This window comes from Amblyomma maculatum, chromosome 10 (genome assembly GCF_055883805.1).
Source record: "Amblyomma maculatum isolate TAMU_Amacu chromosome 10, ASM5588380v1, whole genome shotgun sequence".
Classification (NCBI taxonomy): Eukaryota; Metazoa; Arthropoda; class Arachnida; order Ixodida; family Ixodidae; genus Amblyomma; species Amblyomma maculatum.
The window spans coordinates 178,238,881-178,262,226 of record NC_139353.1 but is presented as its reverse complement, the minus strand read 5'-3'; positions in this window follow the sequence as shown (position 1 = coordinate 178,262,226).

The following is a 23,346-nucleotide window of genomic DNA, read 5'->3' as shown; positions in this document are numbered from 1 at the left end:
CGCCCTCAACTATGAATGGCTTAACACGAGAGAAACCTTAGGCAGTGATCACTAAGTGCTGCAGACCATCTTTGAAAGCAACAAGCACAGTAAACCACGTGGGCAAGCCAGAGTGACAGACTGTGAGAAATTCAGGAGGCACACTAAACTAGTTACATCGGAACAAATAACTAGTTACGAAGTGTGGGCGGCATCCATTCTCGACCTTAAAGAACACCTCATAAAAACCCTTGCCACCACGAAAGACCACCCAGCTGTTGACAACCATCTCCTACACCTTTGTGAAGCTAGACGTAGTCCCATAAAACGGTGGAAGAAACAAACGCACAATCGAAAACTCAGAATTCGAATAGCGAAGCTAACTACTCAAGCAGACTAATACGCATGGGGTCTCTCTCGCACCAATTGGCCTAAAAGGTGCGAATCTCTCATAGGTCTCCTAGACAGCAAGACTATGTGGAACCTTCTCTGATACCTAATTGATCCATTGAAATCGAAGTGTCAACAACCTAAAAAATTTGCATTGAACCTTACACAACTTTCGAGGCACGGATGACGAACTCGTGGATAACTCATGCGTCGCTATATCTTCACTTCGAGAGACGCAGAACCCTCAAATCCAGAATACCGGGGGGAACAGAACGAAGAAATAGATAAACACTTCACTTTAGAAGAAATCATAGCAGCACTAGCAGATATGCGCCGAGGCACAGCCCCGGGATAAGACAAAATTGCGGTAGGACGTCTAACTAACCTTGGCATGAAGGCACTCCAGCAACTTACGGATTACATTAGCGAATGCTGGCGCATCGGCACCATTCCGCAGGCATGAAAAACAGCCAGTGTACGCTTTATCCCCAAACCGGGCAAGAAAAACAGCATTGCAAACCTATGCCCCATATCCCTCAAATCAAGCACAGGCAAACTTATGGAAAAGCAGTCCACGCGCTTCGCTCCAACTATCACAGAACAACGAGCTACTGGCACACACGATGTTTGGATTCAGAGCACATCTGTCCACCCATGATGTGCTTCTGCAACTCAAACGCCAAGTCATTGATCCAACACGCAGAAACAGTGACTGGACCAAGCACGACTGTCAATCGACCTCAATGGAGCATTTGAGAATGTCAAACACCGCACAATCCTCCACAAACTCCAGACCACGAGCTGTAGCCAGAGAGTCTACTCATACATCTATGATTTCCTTAAAGACAGAATGGTCAACATCAGCATCGGCACTAAACAAACAAGGCAAGTGAAGATGGGCACGAGAGGCACTCCGCAAGGGGCAGTATTATCCCCACTTCTGTTCAATATTGCACTCGAACATTTTCCACCTTTTCTAAATCAGATACATGGCATACGACACAGCCTGTACGCTAACGATATAACCATCTGGACAACCACGGATAGTATGGGATTGATTGAAGAAAAACTACAAACAGCGACAACAACAGTTCAGAATTATGCTCGAGCGTGTGGACTAACCTGCCCTCCCGAAAAATGTGAACTCTTATTCTTCTGCCAGCACAAATATCAGGCCACGATCGACATCCACGTTGACAACTCACCAATAAAGGAAGTTCAGACCGCCAAGATACTGGGTCTGAGCATCAATGACAAGGGCAACAATCACCTCGCCATCCAGAAACTCCACCTTGTGAGCGAGCAAGTCGCCAGGATGATCGCCCGAATAACGACGACGTGGAAATCAGGGATGCGCGAAGAAGATACTCTCTGACTGGTACAGGCTTTCTTCGTGAGCCGCATCGTCTATGCAGCACCCTACCTCCGTCTCAAGACGTTTGACACCAAGAACCTCGACGTCAAAATCAGAACAGCCTACAAGAGGCCCTGGGCCTCCCTCTTACGACATCGATGGACCGGCTTTTACTACTGAGCGTCCACAACACGGTAGACGAGCTGGTAGAGGCAAACCTCACGGCGCAGGTGGTACGACTCTCCACGACTCTGACAGGCCAACAAGTCTTGAACGACTTGAACATCTATTGCCCCCGACAGCTAGATCCTAAAGGCGACATCCCAGCGTCATGGAAAAGACAATTCAAGGAAACTCCATTGCCGAGGAATATGCACCCCGATTTTCAGCAGCCAAGAACAATAACGAGCAGAAGCTATTAAAAACGCACTACGGTGGGCGCGAGGGCGTGTTTTATGCCGATGCTGCAGGTCCTGAACAGAGAATTGCGGCCGTTTCGGTAGTGCACCAAAATCAAACAGTGGATGGACTAATATTGCCCAGCCAAGACATACTGGCTGTGAAAGAAGTGGCGATTGCCCTAGATGCAACCCACACTACCTCAGAATACATTCCTACAGATTCACAGACAGCATATCGCAATTACCTCAGGGGCAGGATTGCACCGCTAGTAGCTAAAATCCTGCAAGATAGTTACACCCGTAGATACCAACCCACGCATAAACACTTAGTATGGGTACCAGGTCACCAGGGCATCCCAGGGAACGAGAGCGCACACGCTTCAGCCCAAGCATTTCTCCCCCGGGCACCCAATATGGATCTCGTGGGACTTCCTACCCATTGCTAACCTACACTGAAATACTTTAGCACTTACGATTATCTCCCCGGGTCTTCCCTCCACTGGCAAAGACACTAGACAAAGAGGAGGAGGTACACCTCCGCAAGCTACCGACCAACACTTTTAACAACCCACGAAGACTACACGCAATGGATCCAGTCATTTGACTCACAATGCAAATTATGCGGGGAGAAGGTGGATCTGTACCATATGGTGTGGGCATGCCAGCTAAATCAGACTGTCGCTATTAATAACCAGCCAACGCAGGAGGGGCGGGAAGCAGCTCTGGCCAGCTTGGAAGCAAGAGGTCAAAAAGAACTCATCAAAAGAGAGCGGACAGCAGCATATGCCAATAGGGTTCCGGACTGAGGACTCCCACCGCAGCTACACCCTCCTAAACATTTTCATTAAAATATTTTGCCACCACCCGAGAGCTACCGCTCGTGCATCAAGCGTGCCATGCACGAGGACCCCACTTCCTGTCACCTGGGCTCTGCACGAATGCTCCACCGTGCCCGTGACCGATTTTATTGACCGAAGATGCGCCAGATGACTGAGCGATATGTGGCGAGCTGCATTGAATCCCAACGACACAAACATCCTACGTCCACTGCCACAGGGCATGCTGCGTCCTGTGATTCCACCAAGGTGCATTCGAAAATGTTGGAATCGACCTTATGGGTCCCTTCCCGAAATCTTCGACAAAACTCGCTGAATTGTGGTTTGTACCGACCACCTCATCCGCGACTAGAAAACGGTCGCTCTTCCTTCATCCACCGCTCACCACGTGTCCGTGTTCTTGCTCCGTTCTGTGATCCTGCGCCATGGACCTCCGCTAGTGATCATCAGTGATCGAGGTGGCGAATTTACGGCACTTGTTGTGGAAGAGCTTCTCCGTTTGTGCGCTTCACATTTTCGACACTCCACACCTACCACCCTCATACAAACGGTGTCACGGAGTTCAACAACCGCATACTCGTCAAAATGCGGTCTGTGTACATTAAATAAGACCACAAGGATTTGGATACCATACGGCCGTTTATAACGTTTGCCTTCGACACTGCAATAAACGCGACTACCGGCTACAGTCCGTTTTTTTTTCTCTATGCCAGTGATCGGTATTCTCTCGACAGCAATCTTCCCTATTCCGTCCATGACAAACCTTGCATCGCCGAAACTCTTTCCTCGCAATCTCGCCCGTTTGCGGATTCTGGCTTCTCAAGAGCGTTCCAAAGCTCGGTACGACAGAGAGCATCGCCATGTGTCTGGAGACTGTGTGGCTTGGACGACCTCTCCGAAAACGTGGTTTAGCCCTGAAAATGTTGGCGCACTACGCTAGCCCCTACGTTGTTCTCGACCGCGTGCATGACCGTAAGTGGTCGTCGCTCAGCCACAACGAACGTCGCTCATATCGCCCTAATGAAGCCGTGCCACTCCCGGGGGAACGACTAACTCCCTCGCTCAGGGTGGCTTTGTCTGTCCCGGGGGTAAATGTAGCAATCCTGAAGAAGAAGCAAAGCGTGGAAGAAGACAAGGAAAAACGTTAAGAAAGACGTGGAGACTCTCGCGCCCGTGCCGGACTCATAGCCGTTGACCGACTGAGTTCTCTGCCTCCTCGACCTGTGCAGCGCTCCGACGACAACCCCCCCCCCCCCCCCCCCAGTCGTAACGATATTAATGGCCGTGCCAATACATTCGGAAAAACCATATCCGCCGTATTTCACATGCAAAGATACAATACTTGCACGTACTTACGCAGGCAATTCGCTGCAATTGTGGACGTTGGTTTGCTTCCGTCATTGCGAGATGTGCAGACCAATCTTTGCCTGAGGGGTAAATTTACTTTAGACAACTGTACGAGAAAACAGGCAGGAAAACTTTAATGAAATTTAAGAGCGCTAGCGCTACGCATACCCGTGGCGACCTCGCTTAGCATTTAGTGCCGCCGTTTTGCTTCGGGCCCCATAGATGGCGCCACAGCACCCCAAAATGGTACATTTCATTTTACGCACCGGTTTCTGGTCTGTAGTCGGGGATTTGTTTTCGAGCACGACTCACTAACTGCGAGTCTTCAAAACTGTTACGCAGTTACTAGGTGAGTCCCGATAGCTTATTACGGGAAGGAGTGTCAATGAAAATTGTTTGGTGCAATGCCGTACTCTTCGCACTTTCGAGGAATACTGTGCATTCGGGTAGGGCATTGACTGACCTTTATGTCATATAAATGTTCACATTATTCATACTAGAATACAATGTGTTAACATTTCGCCCGCTGTTGTTGGCTGCGACGTCTTTCTGTCCATTTCAGAATAGCCGGCTATGGCCAATCGAATACAGAGCAATAGTTTCACTGCACCCGAGCACTTGCAATTGCAGCAGCAAATTATCGGTTTAGTGGCGAATTAGGCACCCTTTCGCTGCTCCAGCTACGGTTGCCGCAGTTGTCCTTCTACGTCAGTTCCGTGACGGCTACACGGAGGGGCAAGCGGTACACGTCATCATGAAACCATGAGAGCAGCTTCATAGCTATAAAAGAAAGCTACGCATCTTTCACAGAAATTTGGTCTTTTGAAGAAACACTTCTCCGAAACCTGAGACAATTTCGTATTCAGACACTTGCGCTAGTGCCGGAGCTAATCAGGACTTCTTCATGAAGAAGATAGGCTGGTGACGCATTCATCACAATTTAAAAGTATCCATGTTGCCATTAGACTAACACTGCTCTAATTTGTTCTAATTTGCCTACTGTCCATCGTCTTGATAGCATTGCGTGTGGCATTTACCGTACTGTTGAGCGGTGATGTTTTTCTCATACCGTGTTTTAACATCTGTCACTCGGTAGGCGCGTGCACGGCTGCTGAATAGTTGTTTTTCTGCACGTGCCTGCTTAACTCTTCACCGCACCCAAGCGCATACATCTGAGCTCTAAACGGGCTAACTAGCTTCGTCGAGGAGCTAAATACCTTCCTGGCCCTAAATAAAGAAAAAAGGGGCTAAATAACTGTCATGAAGTCGCCATTCATGTGTTGCGATCTTGGCCGAATCAAAGTCCGAGTATAGTTCATACATAGTTAGCGAGCATAGCTGGAGAAACCGCACAGCGTTGCTGATGGAAGCCCCTTCAGAGTTTGAGCGTGCCTTACCATTCTCTACATGTAATTGCGTTGGGGATAAAGCAACGAACGATGGGCCTTCTGAGGCGGGTAGGAGAGGGGGCGGCACGTGGTATGAGTTATTTGCCCAGAAGTGTATAGGTCTTTGTCTCGGAGGTTTCTCTTCTCTCCTGTTCTCTTAGGAAAGAGCTACTTTGCAGTTTTCCACAAGGAAATTGTCACCCAAGTGCTTTTACATGCTTTTGCATGCTTTTTCAAGCACATGTACTGATATTCCTAGGAGTTTGTACCCTTTATTATTATTAATAATAATAATAATAATAATAATTGGTTCACAGGAAGGGAAAGGCGCAGTATCTGTCACACTTACTCTGAGGACACCTGTACCGCGCCGTAAGGGATGGGATGGAGGTGGGAGTGAAACTAGAAAGAGGGAAAGGGGAGCCGTATGGAGGGCTACGGAATAATTTCGACCACCTGGGGATCATTAACGTGCGCTGATATCGCACAGCACACGGACGCCACTTCGTTTCGCGTCCGTGTGCTGTGCGATGTCTGCGCACGTTTTATACTGACGTATCTACGGCGGCAGCTTACTGAGCTAAAAGGAAAGAAGGACGGTCAGCCAATTTGAATTACGTCTCTTTCGATTTCTAAAGCAGGTAATGCCGCGACAAAAAAAAAAAAAAAAAAAGATGACTGCAAACCCGCGTCCACACTAACATCTAGATGCCCTCTCATGTGAGCGTGGACGCGTGTTTGCGGTGTTCTCCTACACAGCGGTGCCAATTTTATGTCAAATATTTATTTTCCTAAGCTTTTGGACCAAGGAAGCCTTGATAAGCAATAAGCAACCCCAAAACGTTTGCAGCAATTTTCTTGCGTATTGTTTGCTCGGTGCAGCGGTAAAAAATAAATGCGTACCATAATATTGGTTCAGTCTGCTTGTGAATGCAAGATTAATGTTAAGTGGTTTAGAGTATTACGCTGCATTTATGTTTTGTACATGTTAAGACACATCGCTTGTTTGGAGCTGCACAGGCCACAAATGGTAAAATGTCACAAAATACCCTATCTTTTTTTCTAAGAGTGATCGGCATCATTGAATTGGAGCAGCAGAATTTATTTAAACACGCCGATCCCTTGGTCGATAATCGGAGCCGCTTTCAACATCTGCTCTTGGGTCATTTGTAAAATATGTGCCAAAATAATTTTTGCAGATACACAGAATGACTAATCGACCACGAGTTAACATAACAGGAGAAATGCACATTTATTTGTAAAGAACATGGAAATGGCGAAAACATTAAAAAAAAGGGGTGTTCAAATTCCACATTACCAAAACATGCAACAAATATTTTAACCGTGTTCAGGCAAACTGGTTTGAAGGATAGCAAGTTCATGCGAAAGTTAAAAGTGTATACCTCCCTGGAGAATGACGCTCAGTAGCATTTAAATTATTTTCTGTCGCGACACCTAATGAGTACCAAAGCGAATGATGTACTTGCGAGTATGAGCCTAGTGCTTTCAGAATGGAGAGCTCCATAGACCCCCACACATTCTATATGTGGATACTAAGCAGTCTGCTCATGGATATGCGGCGGCGTGTTACAGGAGCCCCGGTTCACTTGTTATCTTGCCGAATCATATCGGCTGCTTTTTCGGCGATCATGTAGACAGCCGCATTCAGGTTGCCGGATACGATGTCTGGCATGACGGAAGCGTCCACCACTCGAAGCCCACTCACACCTCCACGGACCCTGCGAAAGCGAACATCACGCCGCCTTTCACATGCACACCTTTGGTGGCTTTATCTCTCCACTGCCATCGTAGATCAGCGATTGTACTAATATCCAGGTTGTTGTAAGCTTCTCAAGCCACAGGCAATATTTTTCTCATTATGTAGCACAATCGCCTGCGCCATCAAGGCTATCTCGCACTCGACTGTTTCAATTAGCTTGGATTCTGCCCTTTTTGACATCTTTATAATAGTCGATAATCCTAAGTCTAAAAATAAGACCTCTCTCATCTCACTGCCCCGCAAGTAAGACTGATAAAATCATTTCGGCGTTTCTATGAGAAACATTTTCTTTTTTCTTTTTCTATGCCAAATAAATACTTTTACGACGGGAAGAACTGTTTGCTCTCTGTTACTCAGACTAATCTGTTTCGTTCTTGTTACGATAGATAATATTTTGGAAAACAATCAATTAAAGATTTTCCGAAATAACTGCAGAATCTGCACTGGAGAAATGCGTGTCTGAGCGTTGCTACGTTGTCTGCGAGGTATGTCAGCGATATTTCGCGAGTGATAGATACTGGGCCTTTCCTTTCGTGTGAACCACTCAATTGTCTCAGAATAATTACCTAATTAGCCCACACTACCGTATTTTGTAATTTACACATCTTTCCTTGATGTTCTATCTTATGGTATTTTTCTTTATTCGATATACCGAATAGTTCCCCTTCCGCACGCGATAGATACTGGACTTTTCCTTTCCTGTAAACCACTTAACTGGCTCTAATTAGGTTTCGATGGAGGCGAAACGCAGCGGCGTTCGTGTGCTGTGCGCTTTCAGTGCGCGTTGAAGATCCCTAGTTGGTCGAAATTACTCCGAAGCCCTTCACTACGGCGCCCCTTTCACACTTCCTATTTTCACTCCCATCGTCTTCCCTTCTTTTGGGAGGCGGTTAAGGTTTCCACGAAACAATTGTGACAGATATTTCGCATTTCCTTTTCTTCGAATCAGTTATTATTGTTATTGGCTCTCAATAATTACATATTTAAACCACAGCAACCATTTTGTCACTTGCACACGTTTCTTGACGTTCTATCCTATTCAATTTTTTTCCCGGTATACCAACCAGTTCCTCTTTTACAGCGCCGACAAAGTCATGCCCATGTGAGACCCGCCTACGTAACCATACAACGCTTACGCAATAATATTAATAATAGAGATCAATACGCAGGATGCAGTGCATAAAATATTTTTCTTATTCTCCACTCCTCACACAGCTAGAACCGGTGAAAATTTCAATGACGCATGATAAACTAAATCATAGTTAACTGCAAATTGTTCCCTGGGAAATGTTAACATCCCCTTAAGAAATAGAAAGTAGGGCACACTCTCACCTTAACCTCGAGTCGACTACTGCTCTGAGCCCAGAACCCATAGGATTGGTGCAGCATTGATGCCACCCGGTGTGTGACAAGTGTCGGGCCATGCACTTCAGATAGTTCCTGCTCCACATTGGATAAAGTTTACACGGCTGGAGGGGTATGTCCCATAGCTTGGTTCCCAGCCTGGCGAATGCCTTCGTCTTGAGGATGCGGATGGCTTGTTGCATCGCTGTGAAAAACAGTGTTTACATTTTCCTGTTAGTCTTGGTTATACTTAACGGACACGTGTCCCAGGAATGCTATCTCACTGAATTGAAGAATGACTCATGCTTGAAAGCTTTGTTGTTTTCTGTTACTGGTCTCACTTATCGTCATCCAAGAGCTATTCAGCTCAGCTTACAGATTTATGTATTGTGTACTGTTTCATTAGTGCCCCATGTTATATGACACAATAAATAGATAAAAGCGCTGAAATGTCAATGCTATGACTAACGGTAACATTCAAGAGATTTTAAAAATACGTTACCACCGCTTACTTTAGGAGGTTCCTAAGTTTAAATATGCTATTATTTCTGGGTACTTTAACAGTGGTTTCAAATAGGTTGGTAAAATCGTGCTCAGTAAATAAGTAAAAATGTAAGTTAAATGAACAAATTGGGGCCACTTTTCAGGCATGTTAAGGTACTGTCAATTTTGACGAAGCCTGAAGCGGAAAGAAAGACAGAGATGACGCGTTAGGCTTCGTCAAAATGTGCAAACTCCATCAAGTAGCCCAAAAAAAGCCTTTTTATTATTTGCGGGAGTTTCGAAAACGATGTCACTCCTTTCGTGTGCGGTGTGACTCGATCAGTACTTTTAGTACGCATATTTTGAGCATCGCTTTCTCTTGAAGCAATATATATGTGCGCAATGACTGAAGGTATCAAGCTAGAGTTGACGGAGACAAAAATAACTTCATAGAGCTTCTGGGGCGGGTATTAATTAACGCGCTGGCAAATGGACACAATTACTAATAAACGCACGGCTCCGACTCATGCATGGGTTTCAGTGTTTCACATAGCGAAACATATGGCAGCGGAATGAGAATCCTTCCAAAATAACGCGTGAGCGCTTATACTCTATAATCTTCGGGGTCTAGAGATGTTCCTAATCAACAGTTTCGTTCGAACGCGTACCGTCAGCTGCAAGCTAATTTATAACTTCGCACTTAATATAGGGGGCTAAAATTGAAGCATAATTTCAAAACTCTTGATTTCGATCGCAATGACGTCAACACTTCTGCGTGCACTTATCTTTATTTTGCCCTATTTGTATTGTTATGTCCGCACTGCTCTCGTCTTTCATCTGCCACTAGGAGTACATTAAAATGTACATACAATTCTTTGCGTCTCTGTTGTGGCTCCAGGCCTGAACATCCTTTTCTTCATGCGAGCACTCGCAAGCTCCCACCCTTTTCTCGCTTGCTCGTCTTTCACTACCCTAGCCACTGTGAGCACAACAGCGTATTTCTTTAAATGATATAGTTTGCGCATCGACGCTGACTTAAGCTGGAGCGTCGTACCCTCGAAGGAGATAACAAAGCATAACATTGTACATATCTGTAAATAACCATAATATTTTGTGCATAGTGTTTTTTTTATATACTGCTCTATATTATTGACATCCTAGAATGGTTAATTCGGCTGTTTAGTACAGTTTAGTTTTACTGACGCACGGAAGGCAGACGAGAAAAGCACAGACAAGGCGTCTTGTTGTCTTCCTATTCCTTCTCCGTTGCCCGTACGCTCTGCTCCGTTCAGATGAAGCAATAATGTCCTATGGTAATTCATATACGTTTCATATACTTATGCAAAACTCTCAATGCTTTATCGGTAAGTGGCATATATGGCGGCTGAAAAGCTGAAGCTATAACAACTCTGCGCTAATGTTCGTACCATCAGCTGCGACCTCAATGTCTTCTGGATGCGAGTAGTATCGCGGTTCCAGGATTGGAGGATCACGGTAATGCCGGCTGCGCAGTTTGATGAATCCGCGGCTTTTCAGGCGATTCAGGACCGGCCCCAGTTGGAAAGAGCTTTTCCCACGTTTTGGTTTATAGTATTGGTCGTACACCTGCAATAAAATGAAAATGCGTGCGCTCATGAAATTACATCATGGCTTGTGGGGTTTAACGTTCCAAAGCGACTCAGGCTATGAGAGACGTCGAAATTACCTTATGATTACAAGTGATATATGAACGGCAATAAATGCTTCATAGTGAAATTGTAATAAGAAATTACATTATGATTACAATTTCACTAAGAAGCATTTATTGCCGTTCATATATCACCCACGCGAGCGTTTGACTGCAAGATACGCACGAAGATATCATACAGGCAATTTTAAAAAATGCTCGTATTTACCCTATGCTCCCATATGTTTCACTCACTTTCGATTATTGTCGCAAATAAATGTAGATACCAGAATGCTTTCTACCTTTCAGGTGACGATTGCACAGACGACTCAACATTCTTTCGTACGAATCTTCTCAGAAACGGGTGCGGAATGTAAGTCCTAAAAAATGCTTCTAGCTTGCTGCTCCGCTGCAAACAAGACCTGAATAGATTCATGCTGCCCCGGCTGCCTGATTTCGATAGAAGCGAAACACAAAAGCTCTTCAGTACCGCTATTTGTTGCAGCATTGGATGGGGCAGTTTCTCAATTTTGGCTTCCCCGTATTTAACGCTCTTCTTTTTACACTTGAGAACCCAAATGGCGTAATTAATTTTTTCGCGAATTCCAAGTGAAACCACTATCCGCTTTGATTCTTTGAATCCATTGGGTATCCTTCCTTTTAAGCAATAAATAAGTGCAAAACAGTTCAAATGGACGATACACACTCAAAACTGCGTTGATCTCTGCGACTGCTGTATCTTACGGAGCGTTCTTGCGTCTTGGATAGGCTTTCGTACGGGACACTCACACCAACTGGAAAGCGCACGACGTTTTCTGCGCGTCGCTTGACATAAAGCTACGTGTTTCCCACGACTAACGAATGGTTTGACGAACCTTGTAGCTATGGAACGAGTAGTTATTTTGTTCAATTTTCTGAGAACATAATAGGTAGTTGGAGGTAACCTTGGCACTATTGCGCAGTTGGAAGGTCAAGTTAGTGGCCCGCCGGCAGATCCTGGTGGATGGGCATTAGGTGTGGGAAATTCTCGCGTTATTTTGTCTGAAGTAGTGTCACATTGCTGGAGCATATATAAGCACAGCGCGTGTAGTAGCAACGCTGCGTGTTTGTGTGAAACTAAGCAGCGCCAGAGGTATTCTGAGGGATGCGCTCCAAAGAGCTGTGAGATAGCGTTACCGGGAACGCTGCGCCACTGGTAGAAGCTGCCTTTTTGTGCGAGGTGCACGGCCCTGTACTATTCGGAGCTGTTAAAACACTAAACATAGGCTGTGTACAAACGCTCTAGTTGATAAAACATATTGAAGGCGAAAGAGCGTCAAAGACAAACGCAGGAGTAAAAAAAAAAAAAAACAATGAGCGCTGTGCTATACTGTGGTTCTATTCTTCTGTTTGTATTTTGCGTTGTTCGGCCTTCAATACTGAGCATGATGATTGAATTTTATTTCAGAGTACTTAGCTTCGCTATCTGCAGGTGTGACCGCAGAGTGCATGCGCAAAGAAGATGAAAGGTGAAACACGGTTTTGCATGCAAAATGAGAAGGCGTCCTTAGGGTGAAGCTAATCTCAGGCTAAAAACAGCGCTAACAGAGATGACGCAGAGAGAGGGTGACGCGATGCTGTAGCCTCAGATCATGCACCAACCAGCCCAAATTTCCACCCTTTTGCAGCTAATCTTTTGTATTAAAACAACAATACTTGTTGTAGCCAGTGTGTTTGATCAGAACCCTGCTATACTAAATAATTGAGGATTGGAAATTACGGTTTATCATTTCGGGCGAGACGGTTTGCCATGGCAAGTATACTTGAATGTTTTTCTTCGGCTCCTAGTTGTACAAAATCACTATTGAACTTAATCGTTGTTGTCGATCAAATTTCAAGATGGTGTGGGCATGATCCTGCTGACCAGTGTAACTTTTTGAAGTTTTATTTATTAGGCCCGTGCAGCTTCTTTAGTGAAGCTTTTCGGCGCTGCTTATTTGAACAAAATTTTGAGAGCGCGTGTTCGACAGGGAATACCTTTGAGGATTTTAACATTAAATTAGAATCCTTCCCTCTTAAAACTTTTGGCCACGCCATTAATTTGTCAGAAAGACAATTACACAGAGTGAACGTCTCCCAAACTCCAAATACCCTAATCTCTACATGTTTTTTCCAAAATATGTTTCTTTTCGTATCGCTTCTTACTTTGGTTCCCACTTGAACCCTTTTGTTATGATAAAGCCCTGATTGGGAGGTATGGCTTATTCTGATTTATTAGTTCTCTACTTTCTTCAGTTGTCTTTTCCTGCACTTTATTTTATTCATTATTTATCTAATATTCTTAGCCTATGATGATTTTGGACAACTACCTGCTGCTGTAGTGTCTTATCTGGTCCCTTTCGAATGCCTGTCGCGTTGCAATTTTCCCTGCTCCTGCTGTTTTATTTCCTTTGTCATGTGAGGTTACCAGCGGTTCCCGGTTCACAGAAATGTATACACAAAACGGTCTTTCATTCCTTGCGCTCCCTTTCCTCCTCCCTCCTTTTTTTTTCTTCGTGCGCAAAAGTGCACTGAAACCCGGCCAGGGATGATAGCGGTGCCCAGACGAAGACAAATCCTCTTGTCGAACCGTTGGCTTGGCTTGCTAAGTGAGGCTTCCCCGAACCTATGTTCAGCTTTCTTGCATACTGAATTTAGTGTTGCCTCACGTTTGTCATTGCGATTCCATTTTAATGAGGTAAATAGAAATAAACAAATAACGTCTGCATACTAGTTTTAGTTTTATGATGTCGGCTTACCAGAAGCGAATTGTTTGAACCTTGAGAAGAGCTGAAGCAGCAGAACTCATCGTGTGTAAAACCTTGTGATTCTCTTTGCCGATTCAGCAAACTCTAACGATATCGATTCCAATCAGTCTGGCATGGTGCATTCTTCTATTTCGATTGATGAAGCAGTCTCTTATACAGGGGAACACGGAACGTTCTTCTCGCCATTCAACACTGTCTTGTAATTACATCGGTGCTGCCTGAGAAAAAGTCACATCCTGTTAATCTACTATGCAGTAAAAAGGCACCCTCGCCTATAGCTCAAACGAATTAAAGCAACACTCACCTCTTGGCGTACACCCACATCTATCATGAAACGCTCTGCTTCAGGATTCCCAACTGACACGCTGTTCATCACGACCTCCACGTCTGGGTACTCCCGAGGTGCGAACGAAGTGTTGATGAAGGCAACGGCCTCCATTCCAGCCGGAAGCGACAGTTCACCTGCCGGTAATATCACCTTGTCATTAGTGACATTAGAAGGTTTTAATTAAGAGGTGAGGAAATTGAACCGAAAAAACTAAAAGCGTAAATGCTAATAAATGATGATGATGCCCTTGAATGGCAATACGTTGTGAAGATATTTGTGAGTATGCTGCTAGCACCGGCCGGTGGTACATTTTTTCTACATTTATGCGTTGAGAGGGTCCAAGTACATGTAATAATGCGCCAGTATTCCAACTAACCAAAATTGCAATTAGGATATCTCTGAAAGTATTTATTAGCGCGAACTTTTAATCAATGCACTTGTCTAGAAATCAACAGTAAATGAACTAATTTTAAACACTGTTATTTGAAAGCCAGCAGAAGGCCCTAGCAGATTTTTTAAATGAAAATGAAGAGAGCAATCAAAAGGGATAAAATCTGAAAACACTCTAGGCACAGCCTACGTTATGCGTTAGTATAACTGAAATGTTACGGTTTCATATCATTGTCAAGAAGGGTAAAAATCACTGGCTACATAAATGTCTCTACTTGATCATACCACACGTTTTTGCCTTTAGGCGCAACTCAAATTACACGCCGTGTTACAGTTAGTTGTGCTGAAGCCATTATGAAGTGTTGTGCCCTATGCGCAATATAGGTAAAAAAATAAACGTTTGGAAGCTGGGCATACTTGCTACTCTTAAAACAATTCGCGAACAGCATGCCCTGTATTGATGAAGATGATTATTAACGACATAGAATTGACAAACGGATGAAGGGGGACGTTGCAGCAATAACAGCTTTTCTTTTCTTCTCTGCTTAGAAAAAGACATGAACCGAAAGTGAAGATGTACACAAAAAAAAAAAACAATGAAGAAACTTTTCTCCTAATGCAAACATGCAGTGTGCAGAGAACATAATAAGCCATTTTAAACAATAAGGGCAGGTTTTCCACGTTTAATACAGACGCAAGCATTCAAAATGCAATAACTAGAATCACGATCAGCCTTGGATAAAATGACATGCTACATGGGAAGGCTAAATTTCATTACCAGCAACTCTTAGGATGCGGAGGTGCATCGCACGTTCTAGTCCAAATGATTCCAATTTCTATTCCGTCGCTGCCTGAGCACATGCACGCTTGCACCGAAGCGAACGGAGCTGCTAACGCCACCAGCATTACAGTTCGCAAAGCCAACTAACATTGGCAGAGTGTATTGCCACCTGCCTTCCACATCTGGTCAGATGGCACCTCCTATCTGCAGTTCCATCTGAGAGGCACCACGTCAATTGGTGGATGTTTGACGCTTTCAAAACCTGGTTATAACGAGCGAATATACCTGCCGCAGTGGCTGTAACTGGACTGTAATAGACATGTCGAGCTAAGAGAGGACCTTAGTTGCGTTCGTGAGCTCGTTGATCACGGGAGCCAAATGCCACCGACAGGCGCCATGACATTTTGTACCGTGTTACAGAACATGCAGGCCATATCAATAGAAGAGAATCGTATCGTGCTTCTCGACCCAAAATCAGGTGTGCTCTTATACTCCTCTTGACCAGATTTATGTCTCTTGTATACTCATTCCTCTAGAGCTAGTATGCGAAACAACACCAGTTCTGCTTTCTAATCAATAAAAGGTTGTGACTTAGTTCATACTAATGGCCATTCAAAATTTAGGCCATACTGGAAGATTTGGATCTTTAAATCATCGCTGGTAATTGTTCTAGATTATGTTAGCTGTGTACGCTCAAAGCAGCAATTATGTGTTTCTGGAAATCAAGCCGTTTTCGGAGCTAGGGAAACGCTGAAGACGAAATTACATGCGCTAGCTCTAGATTTTGGATCCCTTAATTCATATCGTAGGAAATATCAGGAGCACGCACTTGCACAGCCAAAATGAACTGTCAAAAGTGAGTTACAAAGGCATCATGCGGAGTGATATAGGTGCGCCCTAGTTTGATCTGGTACTAAGCTTACTTCACACTGTGAATGTCCGACGAGACAAGCTTTGCTTGATGAAAGCGATCAAGCAGCTGCCACGCTGACACAGGGATCGTTCTGTAATTGCTCAATGGCGTTACATAGCAGTGAGGTAACGTCCATGCTATATGAATAATTACGGGACTTTCTTTATTGCCACTCCTGTTATGTACGTGAAACGCCACAATGTATCTTGTCTCACATGCTCGTAACTGCTTTATCAGTAGACGATTGTTCTGCAACTAGCCTCTCTTTTATGTGACAGGCAGTAGAACTAGCAATCGACCGGTTACCTTTCTGAAAAACGCCCGGTCATTATGGGTTTTCGCGTGAATTTTACAAAGCTTTTAAAATTGTTTTTCGCTTCTACCCTGCGAGACATCTTAGCGATGAGTTTTGACCTCGAAGCCCTTCCGGAGTCTTTTACTACATGCCACTGACTTATAAGTTCAAAAGATACTGATGAAGAAAATCTACTCGCAGTGGAAGGCTATATGGCTATTACGTTAGCAAATGCGGAGTACAAAGTGTTCGCGAAAACTATATCAAATCGCCTATATTTCGCGGTGTTGATGGCCCTCACCGGGCGTTCGGGTTTAGGGGCAGCACTAGTCAATATAATGTACATATTGCAGGCACACTTCTCGATTCATAATCGTGCTGTATTATCAGGTTGCTTTGCTTCAGGTCGACCTCGCAAAAGCATTTGACAGTTTTCGACACTCATTTCTTTTTTTTCTTTTCTAGAGTGAGCGAATGTTGGGTATATAATAGTAAGGGGATGTAACATTGTTACAGGAATTGTTCGACGCGCGTGATTTAAAAACGAATTTGTAAAGCCCCATACCAATCCAATTCTTTTGAGAAACAAGGCAGTCCTATGTCTCCACTTCTTTTTGCCATTTACGTGGAGTCATTGAATGCTTTACGTATTAGTAACATCCATAAGCTTCTTCTTCGGGGTATATACAAAGAGCGAGAAGTGGACAATGGACAACCACTACACCGCCAACCTCTGCGAATACTTAAGTCCAAAACTTCACTCCTTCTTTTAATTTTCTATCTCCTGCATCCCATTCCCCTTTTCTCAACTTATAACGTGTGGAACACTTTTCGAAAAAGAAAACTATACATATATACAAAGCTTGCCCGTACGAAAGACCTCGTTTGTTCAGCATTGGTAGATCCAGCGGAAAAATATTGTATCAAAATAAAATGAAAAGGACTTCAAATTGGTCTAGTTGGTAATTGATGTGTTAAATCGTGGTTGCGCTTTTTGAAAACGTTGAACACTGAACAGAAAAAGACACGAAACACAGATGCTCACCACTGGTGCTTCCTACTGGTTTCTGTTCTGTGTCCAAGCTTTTCAATTAATGCATGATGTTTGAAGAAATCTACAACACTTTTACAACGTCTCTGGCACTCAGATCAATCAGCCCAAACATTTTACTCTCGCTTTGTTGACGGGGCTCAACATCGTTGCTATATGCATAATTTAGCTGCTAGTATTTGTGCCCCTAAATATGTGGGCGTTCCTAAGTATGTATTTAAGTAAAGTGCACATAAAAAAAGAGAGCGAGTTCCAATAGTTTAGTGCTATGGTAATACTTTAGTGTCCCGTCGCCTTTCCATCTTTAGTTTGGCCCAAGTCTTCAACATGTTTCTCATACGCTCACATGCCGGAGACACTACACGTCACTTGGTTTGATTTACCTTGGTGAGGACGCATGGCTGTGACCACACAAAGCTGTTTAGTCAATAAAATTGATAGCACAAACTATAAAGGAAGGTTGGTCAAAATTTTTGGCCTGTGTGTTGCGCGCTAAAATGCTGCTCTGAAACGCGCGTGTCTAGGCAGCAAAAAAGAGGCGCTCAATAGCACGCGAACTCCCCTCACAGACGAATAAGTATGCTCACTTTGGGTCCTGTTTATTCTAGTTTCATGGAACGAAAGCCCGTGCGCGAGAGTTGTGTGCAAGATCTGTCACATTTCGCGAGATTCCGCGAGATGTTTTCTTGTCTAGCGTTCCTGTCATTTGTAATCCCACACTTGAATGCGTGCCAAAGAAAACCACGCGATGGCAGCGTTCGTGTACTGTCAAAAGTTACACTTGCCGGAGAAAATGTGACAGATATTGTGCTTTTCCTTTCCTGTAAACCAAATATTAACTACCGGTAGCACTGCAACGAACGCCGATAAGAGCAGGGTAGATGTGTAGTCCAGTTGGTGAGACATAAGGAAAATAAGACCGCAGCAGACACAGGACGGAGGCTGGATACAACACAGGGTGGAAAGAGGAAACGATGAGAGGCAAATTATTAGGACAGGAAGGGTAGGCTTTCGCCAATCTCCTCTTAAGATATATCTAAGAGACCCTCTATTTTATCGTGTGTCTTCTTCCGTTGAGCCGCATTTAAATGCTATTCTTTGGTTTGCCACATTTGAAGTGAATAAGACAAGGCTGAGTAATTGAGATGCTCTGCTGAACCACATAGCGAAGCGAAAATTTGGTACATACGTTTTTTGGGCACTCTTTAACTTTGTCGCATTAGTTCAAGACGTCGATTATTACTGCTTCTCATATAAAGCAGGTAGTATGATTCTTCAGGAAGAGATTGTTTTTGAACGATCGCATTCATGGGTCGCGCGCCAAAACTGCTGCAAATGGCTTGTGGCTACTAGTTATCACAAAGTGTATAAAAGGATGTTACTGTTACGAGCGACTGTGCAATTACAATTAAAGCACGTATTAGAGCTATGGCACTGCTTCTGAGGGTAGACTTCGGTAAGAGTTATTCAGCTCACTTAGGTAAGGTAATACTTAGGTACGAACAACCGTGGCAGCACAACGCGCTCATTATTTGCAGTGAAAGATGCAGTTTTGGATCCGTAGTTGATCGAAAGGTGCATGTTCCCAAAAAGACGGAGAGCAAAATGCAATTCCATGGATCGGTACCCCCTCCCAAAATCTATTGCACACTTCCTTCCTCAATATGCCCATCTGCTAATCGACACTGTGTACCACTCCTATCAAAGTCATGACATGCAGCGTCAAAAATACTCAGCCAACCCTTCCTGTAAAAGCTCAGTTTAGGGGTATTTAGGTAGTATTATTAACACAATCAATTATTTAAAAAGACGTAATGGAATCTGCGGAGTATCACAGGCATAGAGCACCCCGTGATATTAAAATGTCAATCGGTGTGCGGGTTACCGCTGTTAGAGCACATGCTTATAATTGGGAAAAGCCAAACATTGGTCATCGCGATAAAGGTGCCGGGTTTCAAGAAACACTGCGGCAAATGACACTGCCATGAGTCGAGATCTGGCGCGTATAGGCTCCCGTCTTAAAATCACTCGTACCTGTTCTCGTCCGACGGTACTCTCTGACTACTGCCAGCCGTTGTGGCTTGAGCTGCACGTCACGTTCAGTGGTAGCAGCTAATCCACCCATCAGCAAGTGATCCTGAAGATTCTCGCCCACAGGAAGGTTTGCCACGACTGGAATCTGTATGCATGTTAGATGAACAGCCTTGGTCATTCTATTTCAGAGTCATTAAAATGTGTATATCATCATCGCCGTAATATAAACGTCAAAAACAGGAAATACCATTTTTCAAAACATGTAGCCTGGAAAAGTATTCACTGCAAAAAGTGTGTCTACGGCTGCAATTTATCTATTCTTAAGTAGACCCGGGTGCGTTGGAGGTGAAATATTAATCTAAAACGAAATTTAGCCTAAGTTTAACAGGAGGAGGAAACAACCTTATTCAACGCATTACTACGCGTTGAAAATCTCCTTGGCCAGGGTCACCAAGGCCAAGTGATCTTCTAGCTGGTAAGAGGCTAACCAATCCCACCACGTTGAAGCAGGAGGTTGTGGGCAGAATGGTGTTTGAATTGCGACAGGGCATGAAAACATAATTTTTTAAGTTTGCAAAGTGTTAAGAACAGTTTGAAAATGTCGGGAAATGTCTGATTCGGTATAGAAACTATAGGGCAGGAGTGAGGAGGGTATTTAGTTTTATGCATTAAAGACAGCGCATTTGCGTGGTAGCGAAGGATTTATCGGGAAGAGGAAATGTACGAAGACATTCTCTAACGTTGTCACAGTGAATATTGATTTCTTTTTCGTAGTGAAGAGTAGTGTCCCGCGTAGGTGGATAAGACCAGGGAATACCAGGCGCTCGGTATTGAAGTTCGCGGGCAAGGCGATGCACTACCTCATTGCCCGGGCTTCAAGCTTGGCCAGGAATACACCTCAGTATGACAGTGTTGGGACGTAGTTTAGTGAGAGGTTTTTATAGATTATCCTGCATTTCTTCAGGAATGCAACCCTTATGAATGGCGCGTATAGCCTGTTGAATCAATGTATACGGCATATGCTACTACTTTCTTCTCATCCACTTTCCCCTTCTCTAGCTTTTCTTCTTCGGAAGCAAAAGCGTATTTAAACCCCTGCCAGTGATGATAGCTTTGCTCACACGAAGAAAAGTCCACGTGTCGAAACGTTGGCTCGACTTGCTAACTGAGGCGTTCACCCCCCCCCCCCCCTTCATCCTTGTTCAGTGCTCTTACATACGGCATATGCTGAAGGATTAGGGGGTGCTTGTGCGAGGTCTTGAATACTGGCGACTATTGGCAGGGTCTCGAGAGTCGCTGTAGGAGGAGAATCTATGTAAGGACCGAGGGTATGCGTGACTACCTCGCTACAGGTGTCAATTGAGTAAGCAACCGCTGCAACGTTAGTTCCTGGTTCATCTGCGTAGGCAATCGTGGAATCAGTAGGATGAGCATAATTGGAAACGCGAGCGGAAGGTCTGCGTGGGTTAGAATCGGGTGCAACGTTTTGGTTGAATGAGGGTAACTGAGATTATCTGAATCAAGTAAGAAATGGTAATTATAGGAAGGCCGATAGGTTTAAGTGCAGCTTGTTGAAGTATCGAATGTTCTTGTTTGGTGCTAGAAAGACGTGCCTGCCATTTGCCAGTCTCGATGTTGTTGTATGAAGTTTCCCAGGGGCGAGAATAACCCCTTAGAATATAGGTGCTCCGTAGATGTATGTACGTTAAGGGCAGCCTTGTACAATACATGAAGCCAACCTTAATCTGATGTTATTTGGCCGCGTTGGAAGTGATTCGGAATTTGTTTGTAAAAAGCTGGATTTTATTTGTAGTTCTAAAGTGTTTTCAAGAAACATTTTGATGGCTTTTGTTACTTCTGGGAGTGCTTCATATGACATCTAATAGTGATCTAGAGTTGCGTCATCCACTTCTTCACAAGCACGCGTGCAACAGTTACAGAAACGCATCGCTTTTCAGCCGCAGCCTTGGGAAAAACTGTCATACGAGTTCGTGGCACCCAGTGGTGCTGCCAAAACTATTCGACATTCAATTTTATATTCCATTATTGGGGTCCGGAACCAATGTTTCCGAACTGTTGTGGCCAGGCTATGGATGCACTAAGTACGATTCGAATGCTTGTATTGTGTAGCTTCAGATACAGAGAATAATATAACTTTGACGAAACTTCGTTATGAATGGTACTACACTGGCAGTAATGGGAAGTTCTGTACTGACGTGGAATGTTCATGTTACGCTTAGAAACAAGCGTGGAAGCAAAACATATAGAACACAGAAATAAATAAGGAAACGGCCGTGAATAAGTAGTATATTGAAGTCGTGATTGGTCTACATATCACACAATAGTGGGATAGCATCGTCTTCATCTATATCTGCAGTGTTGTACAAGCCAAGTGCAATGAAGCGTCGCAACAAAACCTTTAAAGTTTTTAAAACAATATGTGATGAGGTGGTTCGGGAAAATATTAGGTGACTTCCACAGTGTAGCGCATTGTTCAGGAACAGCTGTTGAAATATTTTCATTCTGTGACATATTGACGAAAGGAATTTGAGCCCATGATACATGTGTGCGCATGTGGTTGCTTTTCTAGTCATGCCAAGAAAGACCACAGAAGCCAAAAGGCATTGCATCTTCTTATGGCGCGGGCCATACACATCGTAGTACGGCTGCTTTCATGATAGCCAGCTTCTGAAATATGCAAGGATGATAGTGCGACTAGCAGTTTTGTGGCAAATGTTATATCCATCCACAAAAATGACCCCTCTAGAATAAAATTACGTCAATGCAGCTGGCTGATCCGGCCTTTATTGTGCAGAAGAAAATAGAGCTTTAACCTCGAAAACCTAAGTAATCAAAGGAAAGGCTTGAACGTTAAGCCTTGTAAAGCTTGGCTAGACTAGGGTGCTGCTTGATTGTAGTCACATACGTTCCCGCACTGACGTGCCGCCCTGATGCTCCTTTCTCTCCTGCTGCCTCACGCCGAGCTATGTCCACTGGATCACCGGATTTAACATGTCGTCTGCGCAATCTCTGCGACACAGACAGTTCAAAAGGCATATCGCGTGTATCACCAATGATGACAGTTGCCATTAAATTGCCAAGAGCTGTTGCAATACGTTGGCACCGGCTAAGAGGCAGAGGAGGCCATCACCTCCACGAGCTTAATATATAAGTTAAAATTCTCCTCCAGGGGAGCTCAGGAATGGCCCTTGTTCTGTTTGGTTTTCAAGCCCACCTTTCTTTCATTCTGTACAGTGCTGTCGAGCTGTGCACAAGGAGCAGATAGTTCTGAGGTCAAACCGCGTTTGCCGACAGGATGGCAGTCAACATGCCACCCTCCTCCTGTAAGGCATATTGAAGTTATTATAACTCTAACTTCTAAATTATGCGTTTACTTCTGTCACTCTTATCAGCAATTTTGAAAAGCGGAGACCTGGACATATGTCAATCGCACAAGTGCTCCGCCGAACCAAAAAGGCAATTGTATTACCCTCTCTGAACGCAAAAGCACAGCTGTCTAAAAATTGCAGACTTAAGCTCCAAATTGGCTCCCCTCTGCGGCTTTTCTCCTCCGCCCTTGTTTCCGTTAATGCGCTTTGCTATTGTTATTATCACTAAATCTTAGATGTCTATCCCCATTACCTCGCACAAGCAGTTAGTATGCATTGCTAACCTGTCACACAGCGTGAAAGACTACCCGGTATAGATTCGAAGTAGTTTTCGTTTGGAAGGTGATCCAACCTACTTCCTAGGACCGGAGGTAACGTGTCGACAAGGGGATAGAATGGGCGCGGCTTCGA